Here is a 12,084-nt window from a genome sequence, read left to right as displayed (position 1 = left end):
ATGCCTTCACTAATCTAGATATCTTGACTATAAGGTTTTAACAATTGATTAGCTGCTTTTTGTTACTTTTATACTGCCTCACTTAGATGACATGCCTATAGGGATAAAGTGTTATAAAATCAATTCTAATTATCAATTGTTAGAAATCCTATCGATAGGATGTTATCATTCGCATAAAAAAATGTTTATCGACACTGCTAATCCTAAGTTTTCAAGTGGCTTCACTGCCTCATTATGCAACTACTAGAAATCCTGCCTATAGGACATTATCACCTGCCGAAGAAGCATGTCCATAAAATCAGCACTGGTAATTGGGAGTTCTAGGATCGTTTCACTACCTTATTACGCAAACAATTAGAAAGCATGCATGTAGTACTTGTAATGCTTTAATCTGCCTATACGTTAGTCTAAAAGCTGCAGTACTGCCTGTATAATACTGGCAATCAGAATCATATAGAAATCATGCCTATAGGACCTAATGATTCTAATGCGTCTAAAAACTGTCTACTACATAACCTGAAATCTATTTGTGTGCCTTTGTTGTTACGTGTGGAGGCTAACATGAGCCACTCGTTGCTATTATGTGTGGCCCTATTTTTTTGAATATGCGTTTAGTTTTACCATTTTGAGCAACCTGAGAAAAGTCTAGAACCACCTAATAGTAGGTCCAAAGCCTCCTGGACCATAGACATGGGACGGGTAGTGCACGCATAGGATACGGCTTAGAATTGAATTAGAGCGCCTTTAAGTAACAACTTCTACATAGTAATTGGGTAGCAGGATATGATAGTCTTTACTTGCTGAATAATATGATCAACTCCTACCTCAAGGGAGTTGCGAAGTATTATTTATGTTGCACGAGGTGATCCTTTAGGCTAAAAAACTTAGGACCCCCCCCCCTTTCTTTATATGCTTGTTGTTAACATTTAGTCATTAGTCATAGATCAACGCAATTGTAGTCCTTGTGATTTTTAAGACTTGTATCAATTATTCATATAGTTAATTCTTATGTTATAATAGAGCTTTCAACTTCTACATCTTTCTTCACCTATATGATCACCTAGCTTAATTATCTAATCCACATAGTTAAAACTTCGGCTGGGAACCACAGTTGTGGACCTCGAAGAGTGCCTAACACCTTCTCTTTGAGGTAATTTGATTCCTTACCCGATCTTTGTGGCGTTGACTAGTCTATAGCAAAAACCCGCAAAGGGCGCTACTAGCCGAATGAGGGTTTTTGATACTCCGGCATGAACCCGACCAAGATAGTTGTAATATGACATTTGGACATATTATGAGAATTAGACAACTCAGACGGATCAGGCATCCAGTCCAAAATGCATGTCATGATTCATTGAAGTCAGCAAAAACCTACAGATAAGTTTCCCTATTCCTCTCCCCGGAAGGGACACCTTTTGTTTAGAAACAATTACTTTTTCACTTTCAATTGCTCTTCTATTTTTTCCCATAATTTTTCTTTGATTCCCTTTCAGTCTAATCTTGCATCAAAAGCGAAGCAAAGAAATGGCTGCAAAACTGACTACAGTTTCCCCGTAATACCGAGCACGATTTGGGGAATATATGGCATTGAAGAAGGCACGAATCCATCTGTGATCTCTTTTGATAAGACGATCAAAGTGTCTTAAAGAAACTCAAAAGGTCGCCTAAGCAAGATTGGCTTCATAGGAAAAGTTGATAAACACCACGGACACAAACTGGTACTGGATGCAAGACAACTAAGTTTGATTTTAAGGGAAAATTTCCTTGACTTAGGGACCAGGGTAAGCGGTACCACGGACATCCGGGTATGAAACAGCTAGGGGCAACGTCAGAATTCCAAGGTCTCTAAAAAATGATATAGAGTATCCGAACACCTCGGTACCACACCAACAAAATTAGTCCTTCGACAACGGAGTGGCCGTGAATTCAAATTACTCAGGGCATCAAGGCCATAAACCGACCACCACTTCAAAAATTCACAAATTTTCTTTGTTTGAAGTAGGAACAAAGTAGTGCAGAATGGCGATTCTTGAAGGGCGAATGTCACTAAAGGTGAGTTCCTCAGAATCTCCAATTTTCTTTTATTTTCAAAATGCATCACTATTGTTCATACCTCCCATTTTTGTAGCTTAACTCAGGCAGAACTTATTCGCCTAGGGGAATCCAGCTCATATTTCAGGGTAGAAGTACTCTTTGCTCGGGCTGTTTTAGGTAGCTTAACCCAGGTAGAACCCTTTCGCCTAGAGGGATCTAGATAATATTTCCTGGTAGAAGTACTCTTCCCTCAGGCTGTTTTATGTAGCTTAACTCAGGCAGAACTTTTTTGCCTAGGGAGATCCAGCTCATATTTTCGGGTAGAAGTACTCTTCGCTTAGGCTGTTCTACATAGCTTAACCCAGGTAGAACCCTTTCGCTTAGAGGGATCCATCTCATATTTCTGGGTAGAAGTACTCTTGCTCAGACTGTTTTACGTAGCTTAACTCAGGTAGAACCTTTTCGCGTAGGGGGATCCAGCTCATATTTTCGGGTAGAAGTACTCTTCGCTCAGGTAGAACTTTTTCGCTTAGGGGGATCCGGCTATATTTCCGGGTAGAAGTACCCTTCGCTCAAGCACTTTTACGTAGCTTAACTCAGGCAGAACTTTTTCACCTAGGGGGATCTAGCTCATATTTCCGGATAGAAGTAGACTTCACTCAGGCTGTTTTACATAGCTTAACTCAAGCAGAAATTTTTCTCCTAGGGGGATCCAACTCATATTTCTGGGTAGAAGTACTCTTCGCTCAGGCTGTTTTATGTAGCTTAACCCAGGTAGAACCCTTTCTCCTAGGAGGATCCAGCTCATATTCTGGGTAGAAGTACTCTTCGCTCAGGCTGTTTTACGTAGCTTAACTCAAACAGAACTTTTTCGCCTAGGGGGATTCAGCTCATATTTCCGGGTAGAAGTACTCTTCGCTCAGGCTGTTTTACGTAGCTTAACTCAGGTAGAACCTTTTCTCCTAGGGGGATCTTGCTCATGTTTCGAAGTAGAAGTACTCTTCGCTCAGGTTGTTTTATGTAGATTAACCCAGGTAGAACCTTTTCGGCTAAGGGGATCCAGCTCATATTTCCGGGTAGAAGTACTCTTCGCTCAGGCTTTTTTACGTAGTTTAACCCATGTAGAACCTTTTCGCCCAGGGAGATCCAACTCATATTTTCGAGTAGAAATACTCTTCGCTTAGGCTATTTTACGTAGCTTAACTCACGTAGAACCTTTTCACCTAGAGAGACTTAGCACTTCATCAATAATAGAGAGCGCCAACCTCTGGTTACATTTTCCTTCAATAATACAAGGTACCATCCCTTAGTCGCGTTTCTTTGCAGTAATACAGGTACCAACCCTTGTTTACATTTCCTTTTGGTAACATAAGGTACTAGCCCTTGTTGCATAGCCTCACGTAACAGGTTTATATTACTGTCGTTGTCTTTGTTTCAACAAATTAGATAGTTTATAGCTTTCTCTAATAACTCACAAAATTTTCCTAGTACCAAACTGGGATAGAAATTTTTTGTTCGTTTGTTTGTCTTTGATGGCTTTGCAGGCCCCGCCGTAAAGCACAGATTGTGATGATTAAAGCTTGCAATTTTAGTTCCCATATGAAAAAGGAGGTCTTTCTATCACAAGATAGTCGGAGTCAACTTTGATAATGTGTCAGCAGTCCGGCTTTCCAAGAATCAAGTTTCAAACTCTGATAAAAAAAAGAAGGTTGTTCGAGCACAAAGACAGTTGGGGTCGAGCTTTGACGTAATGTAAACATCGACCAACATCTCACAATCCATCTTCAGCTTCTAATTAAGAAGTGAGCATTAAAGACTCAATTCAAGCTCGAGCTTCAAGAATCAATATCCTAGCTCAAAGCACTCACCTCCAAATGCGGGTCAACGAGTTTCAAATTTAAGGCACCCACCTTCCAATACTGGTTTACGAGATCTCATGAAGATACAAGACACAAAGAGTATATAAGATCGTATATTTTAATGTATATTTCTTTTTATTTTGATGTAATAAACAGGATCGCAGACCAGAGCCTTAACGAAACCTCACTCGACTCTCAAACTCATCACTCCACCACCCTCCTTGAACTACACGCGACCTGATTCCTTATAATCTGGGATATGTAGGCTGTCCAAAATCAGGACTCGGTTGCACTCTTTTCACTTTTATTTCTTCCCTTTTGAATAATGGTATAGTAAAAAATGAATCACGTAGCTCACATGTTCTTTGCCTAAAACATCTTCATGTTTTCAAGCAAAGAGGATCATGATATGAGCACCTAATTTTTTATCATATTTGAATATTTCTACCACTTTTTAATATTTAAATATCTTTATGTTTAAACTACATATTTTAGACTTTATTTCACTTTTTATAGGTTTACTAAAAAAAATTGAAAATGATGAAAAAAGAGTTACATTTTTAGATATTAGTTGTGCTTCATTTGCAAAAGAAAAGAAGATTCACAAAAATGTATTTTTTCTTCTCATATTGGTAAGACTTGTACTTTATAACTTTTTCTTAGTAGTTTATGTATATATTTCTAGTTTAAAATATTAGTGTAGTATTTTTAATTTTAGATCATCTTTAGGAAAGAGCAAGAAAACAAGTTACAGGGGTCCACACGATTTTACTTTCGGGGGAGAGGGGTCCACACGATTTTACATTTGGGGCAGAGAGGTCCACACGATTTTACCTTTGCAGCATATGGGTCCACATGATTTTACTTTTGGGGCTGAAAGGTCCACACAGTTTTACTTTTGGGGCATATGGGTCCACACGATTTTACTTTTGGGGCAGAAGGGTCCACACGGTTTTACTTTTGGGGCAGAAGGGTCCACACGGTTCTACTTTTGAGGGATAGGGGTCCACAAGTGAGGCTTGTTCAGTTGGTAAAGCACCTCCATCCATGACCGTTAGGTCCTGGGTTCGAGTCACGCTGGAGGGAAAATGTGAAAAACACAATAGATCCTCCTAAATTGGGAGGAATTTTGAAAAAAATAAATTATATGATCAAAGTATAAAAGTCAAATAGTAACATCAATGAGAGTCAAAATATGACAACTTACTTTAACAATCCTTTTCTCTAGAAAAGTTTAAGAGCATGTTTGGCCAAGCTTCTCGGAGGCAAAAAAAAACTTTTTTTTTGGTCAAAAAAGTACTTTTTGAAAAATTTAAGGTGTTTGACAATAAAAAGGTACTTTTGGCCAACACAGAAGCAGTTTTTCTGATTTTGGGAAGAAGCAGAAAATTTTAGCTTCTACCAAGAAACAGAAGAAGAAGCAGAAGCAGAAAATTAATTTATTCAAGACAAAACTATCCTCACCTTAAATTTATATTTGTCAAATTATTCCTTAATTATTAAAGCATTTTCTTCCATTATATAACTTTTCTACCATCCGATACATGAATCATGTAAATTTTCAAATTTGTTTTTTGTCTTTTCATTTGTTTTTGCTTCTTTCGCTTGGACTATTTCGTTTTTTTCTTTTCTTTTTTTAATTTCTAGCATTATTTTAAAAATTAAAGATATCAAATACATGAATCATCTTGTAACTTTTCAAATTCTTTTTTGACTTTTCTTGTTTTTGATGATTTCTTTGACTAATTTTATTTTTTTATTTCTCTAAATTAATAGATCACCAAAATTCTCCCAGTAACTTTAATAGATTCACCTCCTTGAATACTTTATGCAAAATGAAAAGTCCTATCGATTATTATAAATAGACTTCTTCTCTCTTTTTCTTGTGCAGATTCTTCTTCTTTGTCTCCTATTCCTCTTAAAATGACAAACTAACAACCAATACAAGTACTTTTTTCATAATGTATGTTTTTTTAGTAGTGTACCAATTTATTATACGCAATATCTAGTATCTACTTTATATTTATTCTTTTTTAATGTGCTTGCATGTACCAGTGATAACAGTGATTTTTAATAATATGAGTGATTAATAGTTGAAAGTATTTCCCTTGATGCTCTTACTTTTTTGACACGGTAGATTTTTGGTTCTATATTTGTTTAACATTATTATTAACCACACGTTCTTAATGCATGAAAAATGAGCAAAAAAATGACACTAGATAACAACTCTGAGAAGGCTAAATGGAATGCAGAAACCACAGAACTTTTTTTAAATATATGTGTGGAAGAAATTTTAGCAGGAAATCGTCCTGTGTAACGACCCGACCGGTCATTTTAAGCCCTAGCACGCTGTTCAGCAGTTCGAGGCCATGAGCAGCTTCAATTCAGGCATTATGACTTGTACACGTGGTCGGAATTAAATTTCGGGAAGTTCGGAGTTGACTTGGAAAGGAAATTCTCATTTCGGAAGCTTTAAGTTGAAAGAATTGACTAGGATTGGATTTCAGAGTAAACGACCTCGGAATCGGGATCTGAAGGTTCCAGCAGGTTCGTATGATGATTTCGGACTTGGGCGTATGCTCGGATCAGGTTTTGGGTGACCCGGGAGCATTTTGGCGCCTATTGTGGAAGTTAGCATTTTGGAAGAAATTTCATAAGTTTGGGTTGAAGTGCATTTTAGTGTTATCGATACCCGTTTGGGATTCCGAGTCTGGGAGTAGCTCCGTATGGTAATTATGGAGTTGGGAGCGCGATCGGAAGTGAATTCGGATGTCCGTGGAGCATTTTGGAGCCATTTGGCTAGAGATAGAAATTTGAAGGTTTTTGAGAAGTTTGACCGGAAGTGGACTTTTTGATATCGGGCTCGGAATTCAATTTCGAAAGTTGGGGTAGGTCCGTAATGTCGAATATGACTTGTGTGCAAAATTTGAAGTCAATCGCACGTGATTTGATAGGTTTAAACATCGAAAGTGGAAGTTTGAAATTCTAAAGTTCATAAAGCTTGGAGTCGATTCGTGGTTTTAGCGTTGTTTAATATGATTTGAGGCCTCGATCAAGTCCGTAATGTGTTTTGGGACTGGTTGGTATGATTAGTTGGGTCCCGGGGGCCTCGGGTGGATTCCGGATGGTTAACGGATCGAAATGGGAATTTTGGAGATAGCTGAAGGGGTCTGGTTGCTGGTATAACCGCTTCTACGGAGGGCTCACCGCAGAAGCGGCCCTACAGATGTGAGGAATTGAACCGCAGAAGCGGTTGGACGTGAAGTGAGCTGGGACCGCAGATGCGGTCCTTTTGGTGCAGATGCGGGACTGCATCTGCGGTAGAGAGGTCGCAGAAGCGGAAACGAAGGGCTGGTGAGATAACCGCAGAAGCGGAGAGAGTGCTGCACCTGCGGAACCGCAGAAGCGGTCAAGGGACCGCAGGTGCGGAAGTGCTGGAGGCAGAATGGTTCTTTTAAAATCGGGATTTGGCCATTTTGTCTCATATTTTCTTGGCTTGGGCGATTCTTGGAGGGTTTTCAAGAGGGGATTTTCATCATCAACGATAAGGCAAGCTAATCCCATCCCTTTTGAGTTAAATATATCAAATATGTATGGATTTTAGCATGTAAATTGGTAGAAAATTTGGGGGTTTGAGGGAAACCTAGAAAATTGATATTCTTGGAATTTGACCATGATTTTGGGTATAAAATTGAGAGTAAAATATATATTTGAGTTCATGGAGTCATGGGTAAGCTTAATCTTCGAAAAATTTTGGAATCCGGGCACGTGGGCCCTTGGGCGATTTGGTCAACTTTTCGATCGGGGTTAGGAAATGTTATAAATTGGATTGTAATGAGTAATTGATCATATATTAATGAGTTTACATAATTATTGGCTAGTTTTGGAGCAATGTGCATCGATTTGAGTTTTCAATAGGGCATGGAATAATGGTTATGGAACTTCAGAGCAAGGTGACTCTCCTTTCTAACCTTGTAAGAGGGAATTGTCCCCATAGGTGAAATAAACGGTTATGTGCTCCTATTTGTGGGGGCAACGTATGCACGAGGTGACGAGAGTCCGTGCGTAGCTACTAATATGTGTAAGTCCGGGTAGTCTAGGACCCAAAAGCATGCTATACTTGGAATATCTGTAACCTTATGGACAATTGAATTTCTTAAATACTATCAAATTGATAAATGAATTTCTAAAAAGATTAAACTTCATTTTCTTGAATTGTTAAGAGAGAATTTGCTTTTCCTTGGATAATTGTTCCCTGATAAATTCAGATTGACTGATTGTTGTGTTTATTTATATTTGACTGCGTCGCACGTATGATTCGCGAGCGGGATAATAGATGCATCTATGGTTCGGGCCGCTCGACCCTCGGCAGTGCAAATTTTACATTATGTTGGATCGGGCCGTATGACCTCGGCATGAGTTGCGCATGTTTGAATCGCTTGTCTGGAGATTTGTTGATATTGCAATCTACTATCCCCGACTTGAGATAATTGTTAATTAATGGATTATGAATCCGGAGACTTCTAATAAAAAGGAACTTTTACATGTTTAGTAATTCATTTGAATCTACAGTTGTCCTTAATAAATTCGTGAGTCATCTCTTTAATAATATTATTATTTGACCATTAGTAAGTGTCAAAGTTGCCATCTCGTCTCTACTTCTTCGAGATTAGGCGGGATACTTACTGAGTACACGTTATTTACGTACTCATGCTACACTTGCTGTGCATTTTGTTGCACAGGTACAGGTATTTCTATTGGCCCATTGGGCGTAGCAGCACGGGCGACCCGGAGACTAGGTGAGCTATATTTCCTCGAGGCGACCCGCAGCTAGTATAGTCTTTCTCTCAGAATTGTATTTACTTTCTGTCCAATTGTGTTCCGGACAGCTGTTGTACTTCATTCAAATTCTTTAGAAATTGCTCATGCACTTGTGACAACGGGTTCTGGGATGGTTATGAAGTATTTTGTATTAATTGCTTATCATTTAATTTGAATTGAAGAGATTATCTTTTTATTTGTAAATTTTGAGGAAAAATCATAGATTTCAAGAGTATTAAAACGAGAATATAATTAAGTAATTTGGTTGGCTTGCCTGACGGTAGTGTCCGGCGCCATCACGACCCTTAGTGGATTTTAGGTCATGACAACATGGTATCAGAGCACTAGGTTCCTAGGGTCTCACGAGCCATGATCAAGTCTAGTAGAGTCTCGTGAATCGGTACGGAGACGTATGTATTTATCCTCGGGAGGCTGCAGGACTGTTAGGAGTACTTCCCTTCTTGATTCCTCATCGTGCGATTTGATCCATGGAGGCTTATGCCTCCTTCCTATTCAATCTTATGCGATGCAAATCGCTTGTTATTAATCGAGAATTGAAGAGTTGTAATGGTAATACCGATGCAGTGCGGGGTGTTTCTCCCTGCATAGTTGTCTGAGCTATTATCGTCGCCTTATGGAAGGATATTCTGTCGTTTCAGCTCAGTAGCGATACTTCTTAGAGCTCTGAGGCTAGGCACAAATTGCCATGATGCTATGAACGATTGTTGCGCAGTATTAATATGATGGTAGGATGTTTGTCTACGTGTCGGGCGGTGAATGACTTGAAGGGAGGTTTACTCAGTGCATGATCTAGAGATTTGGTATTTTATTCCCGGCAGGGGGAAGGCAAACGAACTAAGAATGGTCAGATGCGGGTTGGTGGAGTAACGAGATTTGGTAATTGCGAGTGTGGCGGAGTTTTCTTCTATGATGAGGTGTCGTTGTCCTAATTGAACGTACTCAGTTCGCCAGTGTTATGATATTCTACAATTCGCCTTTGGGGTAAGATATTGTGTAATAATATTGAAGATGCGGCTGTCAGATATCGCGGGGTGTGGTAGTTCAGGATTGAATCAGTATTTCGAATGTCGACGGTTCGAGAAAGATGATCTTCGGAAAGGTTTAAAGTTAGCAGTAGTTGTGAGTTCAAGTGCCACGAAGTTAGATTTTATCCAAGGAAACAATTGAGCAGCAAAGGATGAGGAAGGACATGTGGGGAGTGTCAGGCGGTGGTTAACATTTCTAGAAGGCTAGGTATAAGAAGTAAAGGTCGAGTAGTCGACAAAGGGGTGAGTTCGGCCAAAGTGGGAGAGTTTGGAGTGACTTGGGAATTTTAGTGATCGGTGATTTAGGCCTACGGATTAATTAGAAGTATGGGCTATTATACGGCAAGAGATTTGATCTAACGGAAGGGAGCTGCTTGGAATGAAGAAGGATACAACCCAACTTTGAATTGGAAGGATGTTGCCGCGCACTTAATTGAAGTCCACGAGGGGTGAATGGACTTGTGCAGCTAGAGGGTGAGCTTGGACTAAGTATGGATCATTAATGTCGTGGTGATTGCACCCCGTGTAGCAGCGTTGGAAGACGTCGGCACGTAAATTCTACAGGTGGATTATCTCCAGTGAGCGGATCGGCGGTTGCATGGTTGCCAAAGCTTCTGCGGAAATTCTGTTGGTTATACAGCAAGGAGATTGGTCGTGCGAACGTGGTTGATGATTCAGAGCATAAAAAGGGGTTTTTACAGAAAGATTTCTGAGAATGTTGGCGATTGATGGCGGAAGGTTATGTCAATATGAGACAAAGAATACTAGCGAATTCCAGAGATTGTGTAACAGTGGTTTCAAGCTAAGTGGGAGAGTCCCACTGCCTATGATTGGGTTGCATGGTTAACTACTTGCGAGGTTTCTGGTTATTAGCATATTGAGGGGTCATTTCAGCTTCGGAAAGAACATAAGTAGTAATTCGAGCAAAGGAATTGTTAAATGTGTGCTATGGTTGGCCTTATTGGCTCATGTTCAGACTTGGGGAAGGATTCAGGATTTATGCCTTGTATAGGTGGGTTTCAAGGGAAGTGATTCTGTGGGGTGCTTCGTCGAGAGGGTATTCATGTGCTAGAAGATTCATGGAGTCGATTATATTCGGAGCCAAGTCAGAGCGGGTGGCACTCAACAACGATCCTAGTGGATTCAAAGGGGCAAAGCGTGGTGCCTAATGATTGCGAGCCTATAGGTACGGTTAAGAATCAAGCTTTGTAGCAGCTTATGAGAAGAGGCACAGAATGTTCTATGATGTTTTGACTTGCAGTGTAGCATTTGGGAGGTATGAAATGGTTCGTGGGATTTGAGACAGCATGGTCTCGTGATTCAAGGTCACTCGGGATGAGTGCGGATGGAGTGTGTCATGTGTGGGATGGAGTTACTATTATTTCTAAGGCAATCAAGAATTAATTTGGAAGGAGATAGATTGGTTAGCCATAGTTGAATTGGCATATTGGTGGTAGTGATCAGTTCCTTCAACGTGATCAAGTTATGCAAGTGATTTGTGACAGCACGTGTGAGGTTTGTCGATCTCCGTAATTGATGTTATTCAGAAGTATTCCACTGTTATGGTCTGTCATGTGTAGGCGGATCCTGGATGGGCTATGGTGGCTCAGACCACTACTTAGAGATTTGCATATTCTACGATTATGAGAATTCACCTGTGTGTTGCTATGGTTCTCCTGAAGTGAGTTAAGTGAAAAGTTTTATATGATGAAGTGTTAATCCATTAGTGGTTACGGAGTTATGATGAAAATCGTGTTCTATCGTATATGAGCATGTTGGGTGCAGTGAGTGGTATGGGATTTGAAGTGAGGATCAAGGTTGCAGTTCGGTGTTGACAAGGAAGTCACGAGCTCGGATGAGCCGGGAAGTAGTTTCGATGTTTAAAGTAAGTTGGTGTTGCCTTCAGCGTCACCTGAGATCGGTGTTTGTGAAAAAGGCTTTGCATCCTGGTTAAGGATTCAGTGCGGTCGGTAGTTGGATGTACAGACCTGCTATCTGTTATGGAAGGTTGTGGGAATGTGCCCCACGGAAAGGTTTCATAAGTGTGGCATGTAGTCACTTGATGGGTTGAAGAGTTAAACCAAGTAGGAAGGTTGTGGTAATATCGCTAATTTGAGAATGGATGCCTGGAGGGCACTCGATTTATTGGGTTGTGGACTGTGGAGGATTACTCTGGTTATGATGGTTGTTCTTGTGTGTTATGAGGAAAATGAGGAGTATTTATGGACCTTTGAAAGGTCATTAGCCTAGTTCAGTGCGATCAGAACCAGCTTGAGGTCCGCGGAGGGGTTTAGATGTGAATATGGGCTCTATATCAAGCCAGA

The sequence above is a fragment of the Nicotiana attenuata genome, chromosome 9 (assembly GCF_001879085.1).
Source record: "Nicotiana attenuata strain UT chromosome 9, NIATTr2, whole genome shotgun sequence".
NCBI lineage: Eukaryota > Viridiplantae > Streptophyta > Magnoliopsida > Solanales > Solanaceae > Nicotiana > Nicotiana attenuata.
The sequence above is the reverse complement of the archived record's forward strand: the minus strand, read 5'-3'. Positions refer to the sequence as shown.